We start from the raw sequence: 6,450 nt of genomic DNA on the forward strand, positions 1-6,450 counted from the left end.
ATAAGTATATGCATATACGGTGACACTTCAGAGATTCAGGTTGATTCTTATATGCCTTTAATTAATGTTGACTTATTGTTATATTTCAGTTTCGCCTTACATACTCGGTACATTATTCATACTGACGTCCTTTTTGTTGGAACGCTGCATTCATGCCTACAGATGTAGATAATCAGATTGACGAGCTCTCATAGTAGACGAGGTTAGCATCAGCGAAGGATCGGTAAGACTTCACTTCATTCGGAGTGCAGCCGAGTCTATAAGTCTTCGTGTCAGAGTATTGCTACAGATGTAGGCCGGTACCCTGTCCCATTTGATGTCGAATAATCTTAAAGGCTTTGTAGACAGAGGTTCATTTTGTACAGTATGTCAGAGGCCTTGACGGCCCATATATATTCATGTTTTAAGAAAGATGGTTTATTGATACAGTATTTTCTCACTTATAATTATACATTACGAGTTGTGTCCATGTTAGCCCATGATAGTTACAAAGAAAAAAAGAGTTACAGAGTTGAAAAATCAAAGAAGAAAACTAGAGTTGAAAAATGCTAAACAGTTTTATTGCTGGGTTCCAAGTTCCAACGCATATTTCGGTAATTTTGTAAATTTGGTCAAATTCCATTTGATTAATAGCGTAATCATGTCCAGATTATCTCGAACGTACTTATGTTGACTTATTGACGAAATTCAATATTTATGAAGCAGTAAGACAAAAATCTAAATCTTTTATATGAGCATTTTCCTTGACTATTCAAACATTTTCAGCTTCCATGTTCTTAACGAAAATTTTATTATTTCTACAACAGAGAGTGTGCTCACTGATTATAATTAATTAATTATCGCTGCAACTTAAACTGACATGTTTTTTTCCTTTTTTTTTTTTGGTTTTTCAATTCTTAAATATAAAATGCTTAATTTAGTGAAAAAATAAATCCTGTGATAAGCGTCAGGTTATAAAAACTTATTCCAGGAGGGCCAAAAATAACAAATTGAAAGCTTAGTAACTGTCTGTTGACAATTACTCATGTAGTGGGCAGTTTTATCTGGAGAAAGAAGGAAGCAGTAGGAAAAAAAGGATATTCAACAGAAAAATATAGAATCCTTGGGAGAGTTCTAGCCCCTCGAATGTCTAGAAATTTCATGTCTCGTAATCTTAGTAATATGTATTTTGGCTCTATGTCACTAGTATATTGATTTCAATCATTTTCTATTCAATCTAGAATACTATATGCTGTAATTTAGGAGTTAGCAGTGTTGGAGTGATTATTCTCAGACTTTGTTGAAGTAGATCCTGTGTTTTTCAGTGTAATACATTAGTATTTCTTCCTGTTATTTTCTGTTTCTGTAGTAAACTCTATCAATTTGGTATCAGAGCGGTGACGTTCGGGTATGGTAAGGAGTAAAATGGAGGAACGAGTTGAGCAAGTGGAAACTAATTTGACTGGGGTAAGAGAAGATGTTAGAAGGCTGGAAGGATGGTTCCAAGAAATGAGAGAGTCTCTTGCGAGAATTGAAGCACAAGGGAGAACTGTGATTGCAGAAGCATCCCCTTCTCCAACCAGAACTTTGGGAAGCCAAGAAGAGGGAAGTAATGTTAACTTGGCTGGAGAAAAAGATGGGAAGAAATTTTGAAAACTACAACTACCGGTTTTCGAAGGAGAGGACCCTATGGGATGGATTTTTAGAGTGGAACGATACTTTGCAGTGAATGAAGTTTCTGAAGCAGAAAGATTGCAGGTAGTCGGTGTTTGTTTAGAAGGAAAAGCCTTAAATTGGTATTATTGGTTAGAGTCTAGACAACCCGTTCCAACCCGTTCCCCAGTATGCCGTCTTAATGGGGTTAAAGCAGAACACCACTGTTGCAGCGTTTCGTGAAGAATTTGAGAAGGTGACAGGTTCTATGAGGGAGGAATCTGATGGACTGTTATCTGGAGTGTTTTTGAATGGTTTTAAAGAGGAAATCCGAGCAGAAGTGATGCTTTTGCGGGCTCAAACATTGAGGGAGATAATGGAGATGGCTCAAAAGGTAGAGGATCGAAATTCTATTTTGGAGCAAGTTCAGGTGTTTAATTCTGAACCAAATAGAGGCAGTTCAAGCAACAAACAAGTTGGATTTAGACCCAGTTACTCTCGGGTCACAAACGTACTTGAAGCACATGATTCAAGAGCCGGAGCAGCAGGACGCAACATTGATTCGCAATTTCATGCTCCATCAAAGCCAACTGGCTTCAACGTGTCTTCTGCAGCAAAATCCGAAGGACGATTCAGAAGGTTGTCTGATTCAGAAATTGCCCGAAAAAGAGAGTTAGAGTTATGTTTCAGATGTGACGAAAAATTTGGCCCTAACCATCGTTGTAAGAATAAGCAACTTAACCTCTTGATTGTTTCAGAGGCACCTAACATAGAGGAAGAGGAAACAGAAGAATTCTTTGAGGTCGCCAGAGAGGCTGCAGATGAAGGAGAACAAAAGGCTACTATGATGGTGTTGAATATGAATTCGGTTGTGGGCCTTACTAGAGAAAGAACAATGAAACTTGTGGGAAAAATTCATGGGCACGACGTGATAGTTTTGGTGGACAGTGGAGCAACCCATAATTTTATATCTTCCAACCTTGCTCGTCATCTGCAATTACCTATTGAGAAGACCAACAGATTTGAAGTAACAGTTGGTAATGGTCAACAAGTCGGTGGGAATGAAGTATGCAAAGGGGTAAGGTTGGACGTGCAGGGAGTAAAAATTCACCAACAATATTTTCTGTTTGATTTAATTGGAACTGATGTGGTATTGGGGATGGAATGGTTAGCCACTTTGGGTGAGATGAGGGTAAACTGGAAACGTCTTACCATGAAATTTGAAGATGCAGGAAGAATGGTGTTGCTTCGGGGGGATCCAGGTATGGTTCGGACAGTTGTATCATTAAAAGCTATGAACAATTTAGTAAAGAAAGGGAACCAAAGATTCTGGATTGAGTTGAATCAGGTAGTACATGAAGGTGCAACAACTATAACATCAAAGGAGATCGAGGAGTTGTTATCTGATTATCCAGAAGTATGTGAGCAAGCTTCGGGTCTACCACCACGTCGTTCTCAGGATCATGCTATTAATATTAAGTCCGGAACACAACCACCAAACATTCGTCCATATCGATATCCTCATTCTCAAAAAGCTGAGATTGAGCGTTTGGTCAAAGAGATGATGGCTGCTGGAATCATTAGGGCTAGTACTAGTCCATATTCTAGTCCAGTATTACTTGTTAAGAAAAAGGATGGAAGTTGGCATTTTTGTGTGGACTATCGGGCTCTTAATGACATTACAGTCCCTGACAAATTTTCAATACCATGCATTGATGAGCTACTTGATGAGCTAGGGGGAGCCACCATATTTACCAAGTTGGATCTCAAGTCGGGATATCATCAGATTCGCATTCAAGCTGGAGATGAAGCGAAAACAGCTTTCCGCACCCATGAGGGACATCATGAGTTCATGGTCATGCCATTCGGCTTGACCAATGCACCTTCGACTTTTCAATCATTGATGAATCATATTTTCAGAGATCATTTGCGGAAATTTATTTTAGTATTCTTTGATGATATTTTGATTTACAGTAAGGACTATGCTTCTCATCTTGAACATTTGAAGGTTGCTTTAGATATTCTCAAACAGAACCAACTGATAATCAACAAGAAGAAGTGCGTGTTTGGGCAGCTTAAACTTGAATACTTGGGCCATATCATCTCCTCTGAAGGAGTGCAGGAAGATCCCTCCAAGATTGAGAGTATGATATCTTGGCCAGCTCCTAGAGATATAAAGTCTTTGCGGGGATTTTTGGGACTCACTGGCTACTACCGAAAGTTTGTCAAAGACTATGGTAAGATTGCTGCCCCATTAACAGATCTATTGAAGAAAAATGCTTTTTTGTGGGGGGAACGAGCTCAACAAGCATTTGAGGCATTGAAGTTGGCTATGACTCAAGTACCCGTCTTGGCGATGCCGGATTTTTCTCAACCATTTGTTATTGAAGCTGATGCTTCAGGATTTGGTGTTGGTGCAGTTTTAATGCAAAAAGGTAAACCTATTGCATATTTCAGTAGAATGCTTTATTCTAGAGCAAGACAATGCTCTGTATATGAACGGGAGCTAATGGCCATTGTCTTGGCCGTCAAGAGATGGAATCACTACTTGATGGGTCATCATTTCATCATTAAAACTGACCAGAAAGCCCTTAAATTTTTGCTGGAACAACGAGTTATGGATGAGAATCAGCAGAAATGGGTTTCCAAACTCATGGGTTATAAGTTTGAGATCAAGTACAAACCGGGTGCTGAAAATAGAGTGGCTGACACACTGTCCAGACGCGGGGAATCTGCAGAGTTATATGCCTTTTCGGTTTGGAAATACGAAGACAAGGAGGAATGGGACCAACAAGTAAAAAGAGACAGTAAAATGGCTTCAATCTTGCAAAGGTTAATTACAGGACAGCAAACAGACGACAAATACAGCTTGAAGAATGGATGTCTACTGTTCAAGGGACGTTTGGTTTTGCCAAAAGGATCATCGAGAATCCCAGGGTTGTTGAAAGAGTTTCATTCTTCTCCAATAGGTGGCCATTCGGGGTATCTTCGCACATATAAGAGGCTGTCCGAAAATATTTACTGGGAAGGTATAAAAAGCGATGTGCAAAACTTCGTTGCCAAGTGTGAAATTTGTCAAAAGAATAAGTCTCAAACTTTGAGTCCAGCTGGATTACTTCAACCTTTATCTATACCTCAGCATGTGTGGGAAGATGTAAGTATGGATTTCATTACTGGTCTTCCTAAATCCCATAAGTTTGACACCATAGTGGTTGTGGTAGACTGTCTTACTAAGTACGCACACTTTATCCCACTTTCTCATCCTTTTAATGCTAAAGATGTGGCTGGTGTTTTTGCTAAGGAAGTGGTTAAGTTGCATGGTTTTCCTAAATCTATTGTGTCTGATCGTGACCATTTGTTCATTAGCCAGTTTTGGAGGGAGTCGTTTAAAATGGCAGGAACTACATTACGCTATAGCTCCGCATATCATCCAGAGACTGATGGGCAAACGGAAGTGGTGAATAGGAGTTTGGAGGCATATCTTCGTTGTATGGCTAGAGAAAATCCTAAACAATGGTTCCATTGGCTAGCTTGGGCTGAATATTGGTTTAATACATCCTTTAACATATCTGCCGGCATGACACCCTTTAAAGCATTATATGGGAGGGATCCACCATCGATTTTTCACATGGATGACACTACTTCTGCAGTGGAAGAAGTAAATGAACAAGTTCGTACTAAAAATTTGATTTTAACTGAGCTCAAAAACCATCTATTACAGGCACAACAAAGAATGAAGAACCAAGTTGATCGACATCGCATGGAAGTGAATTTTGAGGTTGGAGAAATGGTGTATCTCAAACTACGGCCATACAAACTACATTCTCTAGCTAAGAAGATTAATGAAAAACTCAGTCCCCGTTTTTATGGCCCTTTCAAGATTCTAGAGAAGATTGGTCCCGTAGCTTATCGGTTGGAGTTACCTGTTGGAGCACGCATTCACTCAGTGTTTCATGTTTCACAGTTGAGACAATGCTTGCAACCAACTACACCTACTCAAGACCTGCCTCCGTTTCTTACAACAGAATTGGAGCTTCAAGTTGAACCTGAAGCAGTGAGGCAGATCAGGAAGCTACTTAATGATAAATGGGAGGTGTTAATCAAGTGGAAGAACCTGCCTGAATTTGAGAACACTTGGGAGGACTATGCAGTCATTGATCTACAATTTCCTGACTTTCACCTTGAGGACATGGTGACTCATATAGGGGAGGGTAATGGCCGCAGGTTATAAAAACTTATTCCAGGAGGGCCAAAAATAACAAATTGAAAACTTAGTAAATGTCTGTTGACAATTACTCATGTAGTGGGCAGTTTTATCTGGAGAAAGAAGGAAGCAGTAGGAAAAAAAAGGATATTCAACAGAAAAATATAGAATCCTTGGGAGAGTTCTAGCCTCTCGAATGTCTAGAAACTTCATGTCTCGTAATCTTAGTAATATGTATTTTGGCTCTATATCGCTAGTATATTGATTTCAGTCATTTTCTATTCAGTCTAGAATACTATATGCTGTAATTTAGGAGTTAGCTGTGTTGGAGTGGTTATTCTCAGATTTTGTTGAAGTAGATCCTGTGTTTTTCAGTGTAATACATTAGTATTTCTTCCTGTTATTTTCTGTTTCTGTAGTAAACTCTATCATCCTGCCTCACAAACGAATTAATGTTTGTACAATATATCGCAAAAAATATTTGAGTGCAACAGTTCAAACATTAGTGGGAGTAGGCACTAATACTTGCATTACAATAAATTGTCTACATCACATGACTTCTAAGGGTGCGGTCATTCTCCAAACCCAATGTGAATATGAGATGCTTTGTATGC

Source organism: Nicotiana tabacum, chromosome 1, assembly GCF_000715075.1.
Source record: "Nicotiana tabacum cultivar K326 chromosome 1, ASM71507v2, whole genome shotgun sequence".
NCBI classification, from domain to species: Eukaryota; Viridiplantae; Streptophyta; class Magnoliopsida; order Solanales; family Solanaceae; genus Nicotiana; species Nicotiana tabacum.